Source organism: Acinonyx jubatus, chromosome C2 (genome assembly GCF_027475565.1).
Source record: "Acinonyx jubatus isolate Ajub_Pintada_27869175 chromosome C2, VMU_Ajub_asm_v1.0, whole genome shotgun sequence".
NCBI lineage: Eukaryota > Metazoa > Chordata > Mammalia > Carnivora > Felidae > Acinonyx > Acinonyx jubatus.
Genome location: NC_069384.1, coordinates 64,961,004 through 64,983,259, shown reverse-complemented (window position 1 = coordinate 64,983,259; position 22,256 = coordinate 64,961,004). Strand labels below are relative to the sequence as shown.

At 38.7% G+C, this 22,256-nt stretch overlaps 1 protein-coding gene across 2 annotated transcripts in view; it reads right to left on the bottom strand.

Annotated features, from left to right (window-relative positions):
* Window positions 1-22,256, bottom strand: part of LOC128315189 (uncharacterized) — a 37,037-nt gene that overhangs the window by 2,481 nt on the left and 12,300 nt on the right. For both annotated transcript variants that reach the window (XM_053220918.1, XM_053220919.1), the window contains exon 2: window positions 13,322-13,444. The gene's annotated coding sequence lies outside the window, so the exon portion shown is untranslated. The remainder of the gene's footprint in view (window positions 1-13,321; window positions 13,445-22,256) is intronic.

Here is a 22,256-nt window from a genome sequence, read left to right as displayed (position 1 = left end):
TATTATAGTGAGGGTGTGCCGATGATGAAATCTTCCAACTTACAGCTTTTGGATGTCTGAAAAGTTCTTTATTCCACTTATACTTTTGTTTTCAAACAGCAACCCTCAGTTTGTCCTCTACAGTTAAGAGTCTGTTTTATGGTTTCTCTCCTTCTTTTTTCCTCCATATGTTCATTTGCTTTGTTTCTTAAATTCCGCATATGAGTGAAATCATATGGTACCTTTCTTTCTCTGACTTATTTTGCTTAGTGTAATACTCTCTGGTTCCATCCATGTTGTTGCAAATGGCAAGATTTCTTTATTTTTTATGGCTAATATTCCAGTGTACATACATACCAAATCTTCTTTATCCATTTCTCAGTCCATAGCCATTTGGGCTCTTTCCATAATTTGGCTATTGTTGATAGTGCTGCTATAAACATCCGGGGGGGGGGGGTGCCTGACCCCTTTGAATCAGTGGCTGCAGTGGTTTGCATTCCCACCAACAGTGTTAAGTCCACCTTTGTTTTTAAAAGATACTTTCTCTTATATAGAATTCTACGTTGACAGTTATTTTTTTCCCTTTCAGTACCTTAAAGATGTTATTACACTTGTATCGTTTTCAACAAGAAATGTGGAATCTTCATCTTTGTTTCTGTATGACATGTCTGATGTCTTTTCAGTTTTTCTCTTTATCACTGGTTTTGAACAATTTACTATGTGTCTTCACGTGTCTGGTATTTAGGACTTGTCAAGCTTTTTGGACCAGTGGGTTCACAGTTTTCATCAAATTTGAGACAATTTTGGCCTTTATTTCTTCAAATATTTTTCTGTCTGCCCCACTTCTCTCTGTCAGGATGTCCAATTAGTATTAAATCGTCTCACAGCTCACTGATACTCCATCATATTTTTTTTAGTTCTCTTTTCTCTCTTTGTTCAATTTTGGGTAGCTGCTATTGCTATGTCTTCAAATTCATTAATCTTTTCTTCTGTAATATCTAATCAGCTGTTAATCATATCCATTGTATTTTTCATTTCACATATTATACTTTTGATCTTTAAAAGTTTGATTTGATCTTTTTTAAATATACAACTTCCATATCTGTACTTAAATTTTTGAACCTATGGAATACCATTTTAATACCTCTATACAATAATTATAAAATCCATGTACTGGGTTGGTTTTGATTTATTTATCTTTTGACAATGGGTTATGATATCCTGCCTTTTTGCATGCCTGGTAATTTTTATTTTATTTTATTTTTAATTTTATTTTTTTAATTTATATCCAAATTAGTTAGCCTATAGTGCAACAATGATTTCAGGAGTAGATTCCTTAATGCCCCTTACCCATTTAGCCCTCCCACAACCCCTCCAGTAACCCTCTGTTCTCCATATTTAAGAGTCTCTTATGTTTTGTCCCCCTCCCTGTTTTTATATTATTTTTGCTTTCCTTCTCTTGTGTTCATCTGTTCTGTGTCTTAAAGTCCTCATATGAGTGAAGTCAGATGATATTTGTCTTTCTCTGACTAACTAATTTCACTCAGCATAATACCCTCTGGTTCCATCTACACAGTTGCAATATATATATATATATATATATATATATATATATATACCACATCTTCTTTATCCATTCATCCATCGGTGGACATCTGGTCTCTTTCCATACTTTGGCTATTGTTGATAGTGCTGCTATAATATGGGGGTGCATGTGTCCCTTTGAAACAGCACACCTGTATCCCTTGGATAAATGCCTAGTAGTGCAATTGCTGGGTTGTAGAGTAGTTCCATTTTTAGTTTTTTGAGGAACCTCCATACTGTTTTCCAGAGTGGCTGCACCAGTTTGCATTCCCACCAGCAGTGCAAAAGAGATCCTCTCTCTCCGCATCCTCGCCAACATCTGTTGATACCTGTGTTGTTATGCCTGGTAATTTTTATTGGATTCCAGAAATGGAGAATAATAATGATATGAGAACATACTACACACACACACACACACACACACACACACCTATGCAAATTCTCAATGCAATGGGAAACATTCTCTAATTATTAGTCTTTATCAGCCCATTCTCTAGGATACTAGAACATTCTATAATTTAATACTCTTTTCTGCTTTATATATGTTGAGTTTTTAAACAGTACAGTATTACTGGTGGTTTCTTTTTTCCAATTGTGTTGAAAGAACTGAGTTATGGTTGATGGAATCCAATGCTTCTTTTTTTTTTTTTATGCCTCTTTTTTAAATCAATAAAGGGTAGTGGGTGGAATGGGATTCCAGATTCTCTTCTGTTTGTTGATTGATGAATGACCTGGGTAAGACCAAATATTTATCCTTTAATAAAATCTGCCTGTTCTTTTTATTGACTCTTAAATGATTTCACATAATTTTTTAAATGCTATTTTTTAAGTTTATTTATTTTGTGAGAGAGAGAGAAAGCACAAGTCGGGGAGAGGCACAGAGAGAGGGAGAGAGAAAGAATCCCAAGCAGGCTCCACATTGTCAGTGTGGAGCCTTATGTGGGGCTGGAACCCACAAACCATGAGATCATGACTTGAGCTGAAGTCAGACACTTGACTGACCAAGCCACCCAGGCACCCCACACACATGTCTTGAAATATTTACTTTCTTATAGAAGCAGGTTGACAACTGATGTTTTCATTCTTCCGTATGGTCACCTGAAATTAGTGAATAATTTAAAGGACAGTTTCCAATGGATTTAACCTTTCAGCTCTTCAGTTCCTTATGGGTAAAGAGAATAAATAATGAATATTATTTATATATAACACATAGTATGTAAATAATATAATAATTAATAAATAATAATGAATAAAACTCATCACAAAAATGATGTGAGGATTAAATGAGATAATGCGTGAGAATCTGCCTAGAAAATGCTTGGCATATAGAAAGTTCACCATGAATGCAAGTTCCTATGAAAGTTTGTCAATGTTTTTTTATTTGTGGTATTTTTGCTATTAATTCTGCTCTAAATAAATCCAATCCAGAAGAATTTTTAGATTGTATGAGAAATATGCCTGAGAAACCTCATATATTTCTGCCTGGTATATCTTTTTTGGTATCACTCTTAGCTTTAGATATGACAGTACCTGCCATTTAGGCCACATGATCTCTGGTGAGCTGACCAGATACTAGCATAGAGCAGTGTTTCTCAAAGTGAAGTCCCCAAATGAGCACCATCAGCAACACTTGGCAATTTGTTTAAAATGCAAAATGTCAGAGCTCATTCCCAAAATACTGGATCTGAAACTCTAGATACTGAAACTCTAGAGGTGGGACCCAGTAATTTGTGTTTTAACAAGCCCTCTGGGTGATGCTGAAGTTTCAGAATTATTGTTGAAGCAAAAAATGAAGGAAGAAGCCAATGGTTTCCTAATGGCTGGAGCAACTTTAGCGATGTTGCAGTAATTAGAAAGTTTAGGGGTGCCTTGGTGGCTCAGTCAGTTAAGCGTGTGACTTAGGCTCAAGTCATGATCTCACCGCTTGTGAGTTCTAGCCCCGCGTCGGATTCTGTGCTGACAGCTCAGAGCCTTGAGCCTGTTTCAGATTCTGTGTCTCCCTCTTTCTCTCTCTACCCTCCCTCCCTTGCTCACGCTCTGTCTCTGTCTCTGTCTCTCTCTCAAAAATAAATAAACATTAGAATAAATTTTTAAAAAAGTTCAGAAGAAAATGGGCAAGTGTGTGTGTATATGGAGCTGGGCGGGAGGGAGAGCATCAGGGCTGAAAAGGGTAAGATGTAAACTTACAGGGCTGGGAGCCAAAGATATGTCCCTAAAGGGCAAAGGAGAGGATGTGGAATCAAAGGAACAAGACCTAAAGCCCGGGGGGATATGTTGTTTGTGTGCGTGCACATGTATCTTTTTGAACATCAAAAAAAAGGGAAGCTCTCCCTTAGTCAGGGATTAGAATAAGGATAAAACTCTGAAATGGCTGTGGACCTTTTTAGGGTAGTCTAGGCAGTACCCCCTAAAAGAATTTTGAAAAATTATGTTCTTCCTAATTCATTTTTAAGTTGACATTTAAATTCTTTTCAGAAAAATAGAAGAGTTGAAAAAGATAATCTCCAGCATATTATAAATAAATCTATCTCATCATTCTCTTAAATTTTACTAATGATATTTAGATATGAGGGTATCTTGTTACCTCATCCACTTTAAAAGTGTGTAGCAACCTCTTTTTTGACTGTTGAACATTTTATAAGGTCTTTTTCTCCTTGAACTCCTATTTCCATCCCACTTCCTCCACAGATTTTAATCTAACGGAATGTATTTCTATATTCAGAGGTCTTTTATCCACCAGCCTATCATTCTTCAACAAAAATATATACATGTGTGAACTAAAAGTTAAAAAAATTCTTTAAAAATTAATAAATCTCTAAGTGTTGAAAAGTTTCTTTTGCATTGAGCACTGAAACAATTATTGGAAGTGCACAACTGAACAGCCTACATTACCACAGGTTTTAATAATCTTATTAAACCTAAAAAGTAAAAATTTATTGGAATCACACCTCTGAATGAGATTGAGATTCAGTTTATTTTTTTTCATGTTTATGTATGTATTATTTATGTATGTATGTTATGCATGTATGTATTTATTTATTTAGAGCAGAATTCATAGCAAAAATTCCACAAATAGAAACACATTGACAAACTTTGAGGGGAGGGGGGAGGGGCAGAGAGAGAGGGATACAGAGAATCCAAAGAAGGCTCTGTGCTGTCAGCAGAGAGCCCAATGAGGGGCTTGAAGTCACAAACTGGGAGATTATGACCTGAGCTGAACTTGGACACTTAACCGACTGAACCACCCAGGAACTCCAACTGAGATGCAGTTTATAAAATCCTGACTAAAGAAATTGTCCCAAAGTCCCTTTGTTTTTTGCTTTGGAGATTCAACACTTTGCGGGGGGGGGGGGGGGGGGGGAATGTTCTACTTAGGTTTGGAATGTCTATCTTCTTACTAAGTGGAAAAATTATTGTGAAATAGGAGGAAAATGAAACTCAGCTGCAGACGGATACTAAGATCAATTTTAGGGAAAAGTTCATATGGAACTTGAGCATTGGGAAATCAATTGTCTTGAAGCTGTCCATGCCCCCATATCTCTCAGAAGATCTTCACATACCTCCAGGGGCATCTCAATTTGAAGACCCCTACGTATGAAAAAGGTGCTGGTGTGGAAGACCTGGGTTTGCTTGAGTTTTGTTTCTGTCACATTAGGTATGGAACCTTGCATAAAGGAGAGGGAATCAACATTTTGTGGGTTTCTACCATGTGCTAAGTACTGACTAGATGCTTCACGTGTTATTCAATCATATAGAAATTGTATGAAGCAGGTGTGACCATCATTAGCCCATTTTCAAATGGGAAAACTGAGGCTCAGGAAGTGAAGAGCCTAGCCTAATGTCATTAAATTAGGTAATAATGAATCCAGGATTCCATCCTAGCTCTCACTCTAAAGATCATGCGGCAGTCATTCTGTAACAATGCTTCCTTGAACAAGTCATTTTCCCACTGTGAGCCTCAGTTCATTCACCTATGAAATAGAAGGAGAATGAACTAGGAAAACTGTAAAGCCACTTCCAGAGTTGACACCCTGTGAGTTTATGTGCTGTGGAGGCCAGGGCAGGAGGTGATAGGGTCTTCCCAGAGGTTCACAGCCCATGGCATTAGAAGACAATATAGAAGGGATCCAGAAATTCATTAGACCTAGTGGTAATTCCAACAAAATCTATGGTAGGTTAAAGTCTAATGAGCTTGACCTGGTGTCCAGCCTGGGCAGAATTAGGTGAGAACTGAATTCAAAGAAAATTATTGGACATCTAATAATTAGACACCAAAGAGGGAACCGAGGGAAAAACAAACAAGAAAATACATGTAACCCTATTTAAATTCAATGAAATCTATCCATAAAAATATATTTCCATTTTTCTTTTTAATATAGTGAGATCTATTGACTACCTATAGGCTTATAAAGTGCCTAATTCTAAAGCCAGTTGGAAATCGCAGTGAAATGGTAGTTAACTTCCTATTATATTTTAGAATATGTGGGTTGTATGAATCTCATATGGATTTGTTTCTTTTTTATTTTACATGTATTGTATAACAGCTTCTCAAAACAGCAGTCTACATTTACTGCTTTGACTTCATTGTTAAAATTTACTCAACTTATTTCTTAACAACTTGCACCCTGGCTCCAATTTCACTGGAATTATTCTCCTCAAGGTTATCAGACTACCTCTTCATTGACAAACTCAGTAACATCTTAAGAATTTCTGTTCTCCAGGAGCTTTCTGCTGGGTTTAATGTGACTGGTTTTACCTTCTTTCTGTAATAATGTCCAGCTTTGGCCAACCCAATGTTAAACTCATCAAGTTTTCCTTATGCCCTCTCAGCACACCTCTCTCTTTTTCTGGGAGATTCCTCCTCCAGATACCCATTATAGGAGGACGTGTTAAAGGTTTTGTTCTTAGCCATATCTTTTTTTAATCCAGATGATCTTCAGCATTCTTGTCTGGGAAAGCTTCAAGTATCTTCATTGATGACACACAAATCTATATTTCAGCTTTGTGCTCCAAATCTAAAGTACTAAAACAAATTGTTTAACTGCTTTCAGATATCCTCAGGCTTTCAAATTCAACATGTCCCAAAACAAATGCTTCATTATTACCTTTTATTTTTTTTAAGTTTATTTATTTATTTTGAGAGAGAGAGAGAGAGAGGCAGAAAGAAAGGGAGAAAAAGAATCCCAAGCAGGCTCCACACTGTCAGTGCAGAGCCCAATGCGGGGCTCAAACTCATGAACCTTGAGATCGTGACCTGAGCGGAAATCAGGAGTTGGCCGCTCAACCAACTGAGCCACCCAGGTGCCCCAAATTCTTCATTATCATCTTAAAGTCTATTCCTGTATTCCCTAACTCTGATAATGGAACCACAATTCTCTCAAGCATCCAGGCTAGAAATCTTACTATCTTTCAGTTTTCCCAGTAAGTTTTTTATATTGTAACTAGGAAAAAAATATATAACAGACTAAAAAGACTATGTTGTATGCTTACTTCAGAGACAGTGAGGTGGGGAGAAGCTGGGAATTGACTCCTAATTCACAAGCAGTCAGGAGGGAGAGGCATTCATTGAGAAAGTGACCTAGCAGTTACTAAATCAGTGGATTGCAAGTTCTGTTGATCAGGCCTCAAGTGTGTTTCTCTTTTTGTTTCTTCTTTTTTGGCCACACTGTGCTAGTTCTGTACCTTGTGCCTTTTGTCCTAGATTATTATTGTAACAGCCTCCTAAATGTGAGGCCTTAGGCTTGGTTTTCAAACTCTATCTGTACAAGTCAAGACAGGAGAGATTTTATTTATTTATTTTTTTTAATTTTTTTTTTTAACGTTTATTTATTTTTGAGACAGAGAGAGACAGAGCATGAACGGGGGAGGGTCAGAGAGAGGGAGACACAGAATCCGAAACAGGCTCCAGGCTCCGAGCTGTCAGCACAGAGCCCGACGCGGGGCTCAAACTCACAAATTGCGAGATCATGACCTGAGCTGAAGTCGGCCACTTAACCGACTGAGCCACCCAGGCGCCCCAAGACAGGAGAGATTTTAGCAAGTGGTAGAACATAGCAGGGGGTAGTAGGAGTGGGAAGGAGGCTAGTTATCTGACAATTAGAAATACAAGAGGCAACAATGTGAAGTAGGCCTCAACAAAGTGCCAAATGTGGTCACACTATAAGACCTAAAACAAGAGAGATGATCAGACCTCTCTAGTTGGAGGATGACACAAAGTTGGGATATAGCCTTCTGTTATTATAGAAGAACATTAAAAGAAACAGAGACAAAAAGGAATTTGAGAGAGTAATCAGGATAGTGAAGAGTCCCATAGTTATAGCTCATGAGGAATTGTTAACCAACTGGAGATATTTAACTTGGAGAAAATACAAAGGGGATTTTATAGATGTCTTCATGTATGTAAAAGACTATTTTGTGGAAATAACCTAACAATTTTATAAATGTAACTATCTGGAGATGGAATGCATTCATTTCAATGAATATTTATTTTATGCCTACTCTGTGCTAGGCACTGAGGATACCTAATAGGCAAGATAGTCCCTACTCTCTTGAAACTTCAGTTCTAATCTGATAAAGACAATAATTGAATAAACAAATAAATAAGCAAATAATATAATTTCAGAAAGTGATGAGATCAGCTACCCTAGGAGATAATAACATATCTATTGCTAGGAATATGTGAGCCTAGCTTTGATGACTACTTGGCAGGAAGGTTTTTTTTTTTTTTTAATTTTTTTTTTTAATGTTTATTTATTTTTGAGACAGAGAGAGACAGAGCATGAATGGAGGAGGGTCAGAGAGAGGGAGACACAGAATCTGAAACAGGTTCCAGGCTCTGAGCTGTCAGCACAGAGCCTGACGCGGGGCTCGAAGTCACGGACCGCGAGATCATGACCTGAGCTGAAGTTGGCCGCTTAACCGACTGAGCCACCCAGGCGCCCCAACTCGGCAGGAAGGTGTTTAAGATTATTTTTGTTAATGTTTATTTACTTTTGAGAGAGAGGCAGAGCATGAGCAGGGGAGGGGCAGAGAGAGACAGAGACACAGAATCTGAAGCAGGCTCCAGGCTCTGACCTGTCAGCACAGGGCCCGACACGGGGCTCGAACTCACAAACCATGAGATCATGACCTGAGCCAAAGTTGGACGCTCAACTGACTGAGCCACCCAGATGCCCCTTTGGCAGGAAGGTTTTAGAAGAGATTTAGCTATTTGATGGGTTATTGGATTAGATGACCTTAAGGGACCCTTCAACCCCAAGATTTTATGATTCTGCCTTTCTACTATCACCTACCAAATTAGGACTTCCTTGTAAATACCGTAGAGCTTAGAAACCCCAAGCTCCTTGCAATTCCAGGAACAAGCCCTACACTGAGGTTAGTGAGTCAATAGTGACTCAGTGTGAATATTTACCCATGTGGTTTCTGTGCCTGGAATGTCTTTCTCTCACTTCTCTGCCTCTCAAAACCTCCTTGTTCATTAAGGCTCAATTCAAAGATAAACTTTGAAATCAAGCTTTCTGGAAAGGATTGAAATATGTTGTTCCCTCTCTGGGACCAGTGGCACTTAGCGTGTAGCACTATTAAAGCACTTACTGTATTTTACTTATATTGGAGTTCATAATTGCTCAGGCTGCTTCCCTATTAGCTTTTGATTTTCTTGAGGGCAGAGACTGTTATCTTCCTCCTCCTTTTATAATGCCTCAAGGTGCAAATCTCCTAGTCATTGCTTTGCACCCAGAAGATATTCAACAAGTTAATGACTACGGCACCAGGCAATAAATGTACTCATTATTATCAGGAGCATGTTAGACATGACCATTGCTTGAAGTAGGAAAAAGAATAACCTATTGGTTTATCTAGGAACTCTTTCTCTCCCAGTCTCCACTCTATCCCTCTCTACTTACTAGCTATGTGACCCTTGGCATGCTGCCTAACATCTTCTTGCCTTGGTTTCTTCATGTACAATGACAATAACAATAGTATCTACTTCATAAGATTGTTGCAAGGATTAAGCGCGACAATCCATGTCAAGCACCTAGGTCAGTACTCACTATAAATTAACACTTACTATAAATTAACACTCACTATAAATTAGCAATTATTATGATTATGATAAGCATTCCTGCCCTCCAATAGATTTTTGATTTAAATGTATCATTTAAAGGTATGAGAAAACAGAAATCACAAAAGAAGTCTGATGACTGATTTTATATTTGGTCAAGATTCTAACACCCTATCAGGCAAAATTAATTTGAAATATATATAAAATTTGAAATATACAATTTGAAATACTCTGTTTGTATTGAATTGGAAACTAGTGTAATAGAAAGACTAAATAAGCTACCAGCAAGAATCCCTGTAGGGGATGGGCATTAGAGACAACCTCCCCTTTACAGGTAAAGAAACAGATGATTCAGAAAAATTCAGTGACTTGCCCAAGGTCATACAGCTAAGGTCAGAATGGGGAGACTAACTTGAACCTTCCAAGCCTGCCTGGCTCCTTTGCTGTTGCCCTTTCCCACTGCACCCTGCTGCCTCCCAGTTGTATGTATGGCTGAGGCCAACACAGATTGGAGATGCTGTTACTCCAAAGCCTTACAGGCCCCAGCTGTTCATTGCTAGCGCTCTATGGGCAGCAAGCCCAATTTCAGGCTGATGGGGCTGAGGCTGCTGATACTCTTCTGGCTTTAGGGAGAACTGACTCACAGTCCCAGACAGGCTGGGGCCTGCAGATGGAGGTTATGCAGGGCTCCATCTGTGAAAGGCTACATGATAAAGACAGAGGATCTGAGGCCTATCTGATGTGCATTTAACCCACGAGAAGTAAGAGAATACTACATAGGTCTAAATCTAGTATGTCCAGGAAGACAAACCCAAGAATGTATCAAGTCACACCCAAAATATCAAGACAAAAGAAACGATTTTCAATCTGTTTGGAGGAAGAAGCAAAAGTCAGGAAGGGATAGCTCTCTTTGAGAGACGAGTGCTCTTTGAGAATTGGTGTAATGTTAATAAAGAATTGAAAGGAGGCAGAGTTACTTTGATCTTGAGCAAAAGAATGGTATCTCTGTAGACGTTAGAGAAAACAGAAGAAATTGAAGACCACCTGAGAGGGAGAGGAGGCAGGAGTAAAGCACATTTTGCTGTTTTTTGTGAGTCTTGGGCTGAAAAGAATTATATACCAAATGGATTGAATGCCTAATATTATTAGTACATTATATTTGTATAGACCTTTGCAGTTACAGAGAATTATTATTTCAGTAGTCAACAAATTCAATATTACAAACATTTATTGAGCTTTTGCTTGTGCAAAGTACAACTGCTTTTTCCCAAATTGGATGACGATGACCTCTCAAGTCTTTCCTAAATATAGATCAAGCACACCCTGCTGGAGGGTGCTTTTTATATTTTCTCTAGTATTTAAATAATCACCATGGAGTTAAAAAAATAAAATATCTCTCCATATTTTTACAAATACATAGACTATAGTACTTATTCAGGTTAGTAACAATTTCAAATGTAGCCTGAATTAATGAAGTTAATGAACTCTGGGTTATAGAGAGCTCTTGGTGCACCTCTGCCATGTGCCAGGAAAAATGGGAGCCACAGTGGCTCCTGGGTGGCTTAGTTGGTTAAGTGTCTGACTTCAGCTCAGGTCATGATCTCATGGTTCAGTTTGTGAATTCAAGTCCCGCGTCGGTGCCCTTCCCCCACTCATGTTTTGTGTGTGTGTGTGTGTGTGTGTGTGTGTGTGTGTGTGTGTGTGTTTCTCTCTCTCTCTGTGTCTCTCTCTCCCAAAAATAAATAAACATTTAAAAAGATGGGAGCCACAGATGAAATGATGCATCTTCCTGAATATTGGAGGATTTATGTGTGTGCACGTATGTGTGTGTGAGGGGGGAGGGTTTAAAGTGCATATTTGTATCAAAACAAACAACCATTTTTTATTTTGTGGTATAGAGGACAAAGTCTGCTCCTTTGAGCTTTGTTATAGTCACATCCTAGAGATATGTTTTAGGTGCTAAAGTCTGAAAAGTACTAAATCTTAATCTGGACATTTAGACTAATATACTTACTTATAGGCATATTAAAACTTCATTAATTCAGGCTCTGTTTTTTGAAATTAAAAAACATTTTTTTTAACGTTTATTTATTTTTGAGACAGAGAGAGACAGAGCATGAACGGGGGAGGGTCAGAGAGAGAGGGAGACACAGAATCTGAAACAGGCTCCAGGCTCTGAGCTGTCAGCACAGAGCCCGATGCGGGGCTCGAACTCACGGACTGTGAGATCGTGACCTGAGCCAAAGTCGGACGCTTAACTGACTGAGCCACCCAGGCACCCCTGACATTTTTAATAATCTGAACAAGTACTACCTACCGTCTATGTATATGTACAAATGAGGATATTTATTTTTCTTAAGTTCCATGTGATGATTTAAATACTAAAGAAAATTTATAAAAAACCACCCTCAATTTATAAGGAGTAATTTATATTCAAATACTTAATACACAAATTATAGGTATTCTTATCTACTCATCAAAGCAGATGTGGAAAGTTGATCAGTCTCATTTTAAATTGCATTATGTATTTGAACTTTTGCAAAACTTCCTCTCATTTTCTTTAACAATATTTCTTATAATCAAGCCTTTTCCTTCACTTTTTTTGTCTTCCTGCCATTTGTGACAATCAGTAAGGTTTTAAATCACAAACCACCTCCCATTTTCTACTGCATAAACCTTCTAAAGAAGGTGTGGTTTCCTAGCTTCTAGTTGGGCAGGCTGTAACAGGGTCATTGTACTGAGGTTCCCCAATACAGTTACCCTTGGAATGACCTTGTTAGTTTCAATTCAGAGGAAGAACTTGGCAAACAATAATAATCCAATGGGCCATTCCCCAGGGAAACCCTGACATACCTAAAAATGATATTAACCATTTAGTCTATTTACATAGAAGACAATTGTCACAAATTTCCCTTCCAAAGCCAGTAGAACAAAAATTTACAGATTAACTCCAAACTTTAATGAATTCCTTATTAAGAGGATAGCAAATTCTACATAAAGGTCATTTGCTACAAACACAGTCTGTTGCAAGAGCATTGAGTTTTTAATTCTCATTATTGTTTTATGCATCATTTATCCCATACCACATTGTTCCCCAGGTGCCAGTCCTACTCATCCTGTCCCAGTGCTTAGGACCAAAGGACCAAGTTGTGTGGAGGAATGGAAAGCATGTTATCTTGGCCACAGTGGAAGGCCACTGTGTGTGGCCTTGAAATATCACCCACCCTTTCAGGCCCTTAGGTTCCCGAAGTATGAAATGGAAGGATTGGATGAGCATCATCTTTTTGATGACTGTCAGTTCCAACAGTACTTGTTTCTACAATGTGAAGCAGGAAGAGGTGAGATTTAAGAGGTGGTGGCGACTGGTGGGTAAGTGTCTGGGGTAGGTAGTTGAATGAGGACTTTGAATGCAAGACAGAAGAGCTTGAATTTTCTACAACAGACAGGAGGATCAAGTTAGGTTCCTGAGCAGCTGGGTGAAGTGCTGAAAGTGGTGTGGGAGTTAGGTCAGTCTGACTTGTGTGTAGGATGCAGTGGAGTGGATCTGGGGATGTCATGCATACACAACGATAGCAAAGTCAAGACAAATATCTCATTATTTTTGCCTCCCAGAAGGGAAAAGAGTCCACTCTAGTCTTAATGAAAAGAGATAATTAAATAAAAAATAGTCAACCTGGGGAAAAATGCAGGGCTTACCTTCTTGCTATCTCCCAGTAATCATCTTCACCCATGCTCCTACATGAGTGCAGGCCTTCAAAATATCCAAACCGTTTTCACAGGTGCTGTCTCATTTCATTCCCCTCAAAACCCGAGTATTTTCTAAAAACAAAAACAATCCAAAGTCAAGGCCAAGAAGTAACTAACCACAGACTCTGTTAGGCATCTTGGCTGCATTAGAATTTCATTATGGGGGCACCCGGGTGGCTCAGTCAGTTGAGCATCCGACTTTGGCTCAGGTCATGATCTCACAGCTTGTGAGTTCCAGCACCATGGCAGGCTCTGTGCTGACAGCTCAGAGCCTGGAGCCTGCTTCGGATTCTGTGTCTCCCTCTCTCTCTGCCCCATCCCCACTCATGCCCTGTCTCTCTCTGTCTTAAAAAAAATAAAATTTAAAAAAAAATTTTATTTTTTTAATTTTTTTATTAAAAAAAATTTTTTTTCAACGTTTATTTATTTTTGGGACAGAGAGAGACAGAGCATGAATGGGGGAGGGGCAGAGAGAGAGGGAGACACAGAATCGGAAACAGGCTCTAGGCTCTGATCCATCAGCCCAGAGCCTGACGCGGGGCTCGAAGTCCCCGACCGCGAGATCGTGACCTGGCTGAAGTCGGACGCTTAACCGACTGCGCCACCCAGGTGCCCCCCAAAAAAAATTTAATTAAGAAAAAAAGAATTTCATTATGGAAAGGTTCTCTCAGCTGATGGCTACTCAGAACAGTTATTCATGGAGTGGTCCATGAGTAATGAAGTGTGGAAGTCCACCTCCTGGGGTCAGCAGGATGGTAGATGGGATCCCTGACTTCCTAGACATCTTCCTGAGTGTATACTGATTCAGTTATGTCCTCCAACCTCTTGTGAAATGAGAGCCCCTTCCACAGCCAAGTGCTTTTCAGGACTGTTACCTTCTCATTCAAAGATGGAGTGAACATCTATCACACGGGAGCAATCCATAGGCAAGGAAATGGGTTTTAAATGACTTGACAATTCCCATTGATAAGTGTGACTACTTAATGTGCTATGTAGGTTGAGAAGGACCTTGAGACTAAATTATCTATTTTATCCATGTTAGCCAGGGTACAGAAATGGAATAAATCATGCCACAGGTACTCACTCATTTTTCGGTGAAGCCTATCCTTAGGCTTTACCACTTGGGGCTTAAAACCCCCACCCAAGGATTCACCTTTACCAAGGTGGTTTCTAATTTGCCAGGTCATTAAGTTAGTGCAATGCCCAGTTACTACTATTTTGCCTTCAGAACAGCCTTCAGCATGTTCCCCATTCACTGTCTAGAAGGCCATCTCTACTACCCTCTGCCTTCTGGGTTATGTGAGGCTCCTTGGTGCCTCAAATATCACAATGGAGTGATATTTCTGGCAAATCATCATTTGGCTGTCAGTAGAGTATGCATCCTCTTCCTAAAGCAAGGTAATCCTAATTTTGGCAGAGAACAAGTTGTTTCTTTAGGGAGCATGATGAGGCCTCTTTCATAAGTTGTCATTTGGATGCCAATAAGTCATGGTTTCAAAAATAAAGTTCAAGGCAAGGGACCAGTCTTCTAAATGGCTACCTGGCAAGAGCACTTAAGTTTGTCCCCAAATTCACTGGGTTCTGGGTCATTTTCCAAAAGAAAAAAAAATCCATTTGATTGCTTGATGAGGCTTCAGCCAGTCTCTAAAATTTGCAAGTTTTGGGGTGCCTGGGTGGCTCAGTCAGTTGAGCGTCTGAGTTCGGCTCAGGTCATGATCTCATGGTTCATGAGTTTAGGTCCCGCGTCAGGCTCTGTGCTGGCAGCTCAGCGCCTGGAGCCTGCTTCTGATTCTGTGTCTCCCTCCCCTCAGCTTCTCCCCTGCTCACACTCTGTCTTCTCTCAAAAATAAATAAAGATTAAAAAAAATAAAAAAAAAATAATAAAATTTGCAAGTTTTGACTCATTCACTTTGGAGATAAATTTCAGTATATCTTTGCCCAAATCCTATAGATTACCACTGTCCCTGCAAATGTACAACATCTCAATATGAATTATCTCAATTTAATTTGTTTTTTCTTTCTGAGGGAAATTCCAAACTGCCACTCCATTTCCCACTGTGTTAGCAAGTAATGCGAATCTAACCTTAGATAGAGGAATACTTACTTCTGTGCCAATTCTTGGCTTCTTGAGTGAGCGTCATACTTCAGGTTGCTCCAATAATGTCATGAGTTGTGTCTAAGGTAAACATTAGTATCCCCATATCTTCTTACTGTACTCTTACCTCTAACTTCTGATTTCCTTAATTATTTTTTTTTATCTATTCAAAATTCCTTTGCAACCTTACCTCACCTTCATAATTCTGACTCTACATATAGAGGACTTCTTAATGATAAATATATCATTTTGCAGTCTTTTTAAAATTTTTTTTTAACGTTTATTTATTTTTGAGAGACAGTATGAGCAGGGGAGGGGCAGAAAGAGAGGGAGACACAGAGTCTGAAGCAGGCTCCAGGCTCTGAGCTGTCTGCACAGAGCCCGATGCAGGACTCAAACTCATGAACCACAAGATCATGACCTGGGCTGACATCAGCTGCTTAACTGACTAAGCCACCCAGGCGCCCTGCAGTCTTTTTTTAAAATACACACATGCATACACATATTTCCTCATTTTCTTGGTATATGTCACATGCTACCTTGGACCAATAATAATCTCTTATAGTCATCCATTCAACCATGCATTAAATAAATATTTGTTGAGGACCTTCGATATACTGAATCTATATCTTATCCCTTCTAGCCAAATTAAAAATTATTAAGGGTACTGATCATGTCTTGTATTCTTTTTTTGATTCACTTCCATTAAGAATAATACTTTGTAAGGGTGCCTGAGTGGCTCAGTTGATTAAGTGTCCGACTTCAGCTCAGGTCAGGATCTCGCAGTCAGTAAGTTCGACGCGCATCGGGCTCTGTGCTGACAGCTCAGAGCCTGGAGCCTGCTTCAGATTCTGTATCTCCCTCTCTCTCTGCCCCTCCCCAACTCATGCTCTCTCTTTATCTCTCAAAAATAAATAAATGTTAAAAAAAAAAGAATAATACTTTGTGTATAATAGATACTCAGTGTTCACTAATTAAATTCCAATTGTAACCATACTTCAAATCTGGTGGGACCCTATGTATACATCTTTCCTTTTAAAAAATCTCCAATTCATCTATCAGATACCATAAACACTGTCTTGTACTTCGAGTGTATTGGTTTCCAAGGCATCTATTTATTTTTATGTAATTATTAAACACTTGTCACTACAAAACATAAAGGAATAGGCCATTGAGAAAAAAGAAGGCCCATGAAATTCTTTTTTAAAGGAGGTCACCTTATAAACTGCCTGCAGTTCATGAGTTCTCTAGCCTGCTCAGAGCATAACTTCATGTCTTTAGAAAAATATTTTTCTGGGGCACCTGGGTGGCTCAGTTGGTTGAGCGCCGATTTCAACTCAGGTCATGATCTCACGGTGTGTGGGTTCGAGCCCTGCGTCGGTGTCTGCGCTGACAGCTCAGAGCCTGGAGCCTGCTTCGGATTCTGTGTCTCCCTCCCTCTCTGCCCCTCTCCTGCTTGTGCTCTGTCTCTCTCTTTCTCAAAAATAAAATAAACATTAAAAAATTAAAAAAAAAGAAAAATATTATTCTGAGAACATAGTGGATGTCATAGATCTATGGCTGCTCAGTGAACAATTATTGATCAATGTGTTAAAGTTGAGCCCAAAAAGCTAGTTACAGTTCTCTTTGCCACTATTTTTTTAATCTGTAAAATGGGAATAATATTAGCTGTCTTATCTACCTTATAGGTTTCATTACACACCCAATACTATAATGTTCATTATAAACTATTAAGCACTATGCATAAAAGGTGAAATCCTGGAGTTGCCTCTTTGGCAAGGTTTAGGTGCTAAGAATAGCATTTTAGGTGCGAATCACAAATATCTAAAATTACGCTTTAAAAGACCTTAAATATCAATAAATTCAGTCCAGCTATTTTTCTTCCAGTATTGGAACATATCACTATTTCTTTGGTTGAACACCAGATGAAGAATTGTATTTAATTTCCATTTATGGAAATGTTATACAAAAAATATGTCCCGTTATTATTATTATTTTTTTTTTGAGAGAGAGAGAGGCCATGCAAGTGGGGGAGACGGGAAGAGGGTGAGAGAAAGAGGGAGAGAGAGAGAATCTTAAGCAAGCTCCAGGCTCCATGCTCAGCACAGAGCCCCACATGGGGCTCGATCCCATGACTCTGGGATCATGACTTGAGCTGAAATCAAGAGTCAGACACTCAACCAACTGAGCTACCCAGGTGCCCCAATATGCCCTGTATTTTTAAAAACTATCAGTACATTCAGTTCCCTATATTCACACAAATAATAAGCATGTGGGAAGTGGGAATGAGGACCACTGAGTGAAAGAATAGCAGATTCACTTCTCACATCTCATATTCCTTATGAACTAAAACCTATGATTATGAATGTATTACTAATGGTGTTATAAGCCTTATTTCATTGGCTCCTGCCTTTGCTTGCTGGTGCAAGCAGCTCCTTGCAAAATACTCTGCTCATAATTTTTGAGAGCCCTGAGACACTGTTTTATGTGGTTTCAAGAACAAGACTTATCTGTGGCCACACGGATGTCTGTTGCTAAAGTTTCTGTTGTCATTGAACACTTGTGATATTAATCATTGAACCAGCCCCATTAGACCAGGTCACCACCACCTTCTACTGGACATTTTCATGATCTCCATTGTAGCCTTCAAGAAATTAAAATACTTTTGTGTTTTCTGGAGACTCCAATACTGCAAAATTATGTTGTATTTCCCCCAAGAAGTGGGAAAAAAAGCCCTAATTACTCATTTATGGATTATAAGTGATGTAATAAAGATTTTAATGCACTGCTATTTCTGCTTATGGTGTTTTCCAAGAGGAGTCAATGAAGCTGCATTAGAGAATGAATCTTCCAGATACGTAAGCATATACCCTCAATCCAAGAGTGATATCCAAGATATAGCATGATATCCAAGATATAGCATGACATGGGCATTGACCAATTGGGACACTGGCCTAGTGCGTTGTAGCAGTGCAAATGGACTGAAAAATAGCCTCGATAAACCCCCTTGTCGATGGTGTCCACACTTCTTGACAGTCTTTCTGCCAAAACCCATATGTAAATCATTTCTTGGTTGCCTAAACCCACCAATTTTCTGGATATGCCAAGACACGTTTGAACCCCAGTGGTGGACAGAACTTTGTCCTAACAGAGAAGTTATATTTGAATGCATTTAATTTAATAAAACTGATACTCAAATTATATGTAGCAACAATAATGGAAACATTTTAAATGTAAGAAAAAACATTCAGAAAACCAACAAATGAATGAATCAAGCAACTTTTTATTCTTGGACATTTTCTCTGGGTCCTTGCCCATATGCAAATATTTTATTTTTTATTTCTCTAATGTTTATTTTTGAGAGGGAGAGAGAGACAGAGCATGAGCCAAGGAGGGGCACAGAAGGAGGGAGACACAGAATCTGAAGTAGGCTCCAGGGTCTGAGCTGTCAACACAGACCCTGAACCGGGGCTCGAACTCATTAACCACGAAGATCATGACCTGAGCCGAAGTCTGATGCTTAACTGACTGAGCCACCCAGGCGCCCCCATATGCAAATATTTTATAAAACTGTAATTTTAATCATTACAATTATGTTTCACTTTTCAAGTGCAATCATATTGCTCATTTTGCCAACTCTTTTTGAGTTACTACTATGTGTACAACATCAACTGAGATCAAGAGAGATGCTTTATATCTCCATGTAATTTCATTTAAGTTGGAGAGAAAGTTAGATATAAAGGCAAACTACATGTATGTCCTCTTTGGGTCACTCAATGGCTTTTTTATCACTCAATGGCTTCTCTTATGCTTAGAAGTACTTCACTTTAACTCCTCTCATGCCAGATTAAAAGCTTAACCTCCACAGAATAGTTTACTTACTGAGAGTTCCAGCTGACTTGGCTCTGTAAGGGATTTAGTTTTAATTCTAAAAGGGCTCATACCCTGTTGACATTGAAAATATTTAAAAAATGCAGATGAACAGACCATAGCCAGGTTTTGAAACATATACAGCAGTTTCTCAATTTGCTGTGAGCAAATGTATTTCCCACCACCTCTGGCATAGTTGTGGGCACACAGAGAATGTACAATAGGCACTTCCTAGTGGTGTCAGGATATTCAGTAGTGGGTCTTTTCCTCTTTTCCAGTGCAGACTACCAAAACTTATAAAATGTATAGAATCACAGCCAAAGAGTTTAATGATAAAAATTAGGATAATTGGATCACTTTTGATAAGAAGACTAAGTGGGAAAACTGTATTCAAATTCTCAGGTAATGGTTGCAGAAAGTAGAGTGCTGACAGGGTCGGGTGGGGGGAGTGGCGGGTGTGTGTTCAGCTGTCTCACGCTGGTAGATTCCTCAAAAAGAAAAAAAAAAAAACCCAAACCTGAATTTCTTACTGACCACATAATATGGACAGAATATAATTTACCTAACCACACCTCTATTACTGATCCTGTTTTCCTTTATTTTCTCTAGGTCTGTATCTTACATGCTAATCTTACATACGTAGATTCAAACTACCTCCAGCTCTCTAAATACCTCTTTACATACATGTCTGGCATTACATAACCTCTTCTCTTTGTCTGGAATGTTCTTTTACCCATCTGGAAAACTGAACTTTGTTGAAAGTAGTGGTCTACAAACTGGCTGAATTAGTACTTTCCTGAGACTCCTGAATGCTCCTAAAACAATAGTAAGAGTTATTTAGGGAAATATTAGTTATTTTTCCTAAGTTATTACTTTCATCTTCAAGCACTGGAACACTGCTAATGAATACACAATGTAAATTGTAAAAATAAGGAATAACAGACGTGCTGAAATATCAATGGGTTTACAAAACTGAATTATAAACCCTCTCCCACAAAAACCCTTTCTGGTCTGATATCTGGCATTTTCTACTACTGTCTGATTGGGAAGTTACATAGGAACACACATTCCTTGGGGCTTTGTGTGTTCTCTCCCATTCCCTTGTAGAATTCCATCCTATAGGTATAGGAATGAAGTTGAGCAATGATGCATCTTAGTGGCCACAATCCAGTGATTGGCCCTCTCTGCATTCTGGAATTTCTTCTTGATAATCCATGGGACTTCAATATTTTTTTTTCAAGTTTTCGCTCCGAGTAAAAGGTATTCAATAGCCAAGAAACAGAATGCCAGTTTTCTCATAGGTTCCACATTTACCATCAACATTATATAAAGACCTAAAGATTTTTGTTCTATTCTGAAATAGTCCTATTCCATGTAAAGAAGAAAAATTTGACCATTTCTGATTTGGTGCCAGCTAATCAGTTCCCAAACTTTTGTTCTGACTGAGAACTTCTCAGGCCTGTATCTATTACATTATAATGCACATAAAACAAGGCTGAACTACCTAGAATTTGTTGTAGAGAAGTATGCTTAAGTCAAAGTATTCAATCAACACAAAGTACTTACAGTTGTCTAAAAAAGTTCTTCTGAAAAAATGTGAATAGAAATGGAATAATATTGAAATAGCCCCAAATAATCTAATTAGTAATAATATATTAACAACACAATATGCCCTCTTAGGAGCAGAAATGTGACAAGCATAAAAAACTAAAAGGATTCATCAAAGGTTTGTTCTCCTTTTATCTTACATAGTACAGTCCTTTGGATAGTAAAATTAGAGTGTTTATATATGACCTATCAAAGGCTTGATATGACACTTTTAATATAACCAGAGTCTACTTCACAGTGGCAATATTTCAAACACTGTCCTTTTTGGGTAGTCACCTATTACTTTCCCATTTGGGCCCACTTCATTGATTGGAACAAGCATGACCAAGTAGGGTATGTCTTGTTATCCTGGGCACATATTCAGCAACCACACAAGTGAGTTACCTCAGAGGCTTTCCTGCAGTGACATCTTATATCTGCTAAAATGCCTCCCATAATTCTCCAATGTCTGCAAGACAAAGCCCAGATTTCTTGGTGTAACATTCAAATCTGGCCCCAAACTACCTTTTAAACCTTATCTTCCATTAGTCTCTTCTATCAGCTTTCTGTTCTAACCAGACTGGTTTTTCTAAAGTCAGATAAATAGACTCACATTGCCCTCAGTTGCTCTGACAGCTCCACCCACCTCAGAATTTACTAAGAAGGGGGTTTGTCTGATGGGTTGGAAATAAAGTAGTGGAAAATAATTTACTTCCTCTCTCCTTTCTTCATCTCCAAATCCTAGTACTTATCCTTTAAGATCCACTTTAGACTGAAGTGTTTTCCACTCACTTATTATAAATAGGACAGCATGAAAATTCATTTGAGCAAATTGTGTTCTGGCTTGTAAGTTTTTTATGGGTTCAAATTGTGATTTTAAATAATTATTTAACTTACCATGTGTTTGTTTCCCTATAAGATAAGCTCCCCAAGGGCACAGAGCCACTCATGTAGCTAATATACCTCTTTATATCAGGTATCTAACAAATGTCTTGCATATAGTATGTACTCAGTAGATACTGGCTAGACTTATTAATTTAAGTCACATTACAAAGGATTATCAATAAAAATGTTAGTGGTGGATAGTGTTGCTGAGGAATTCCATGTAATCAGAGGCTTAAAAAAATTTTTTTTAAATGTTTTTTATTTATTTTGAGAGTGAGACAGAGTGTGAGGGGGAGAGGGGCAGAGAGAGGGGGACACAGAATCCGAAGCAGGCTCCAGGCCCTGAGCTGTCAGCACAGAGCCTGACGTGGGCCTTGAACTCACCCGCTGTGAGATCATGACCTGAGCTGAAGCTTGGAAGGAAGCTCAACCAACTGAGCCACCCAG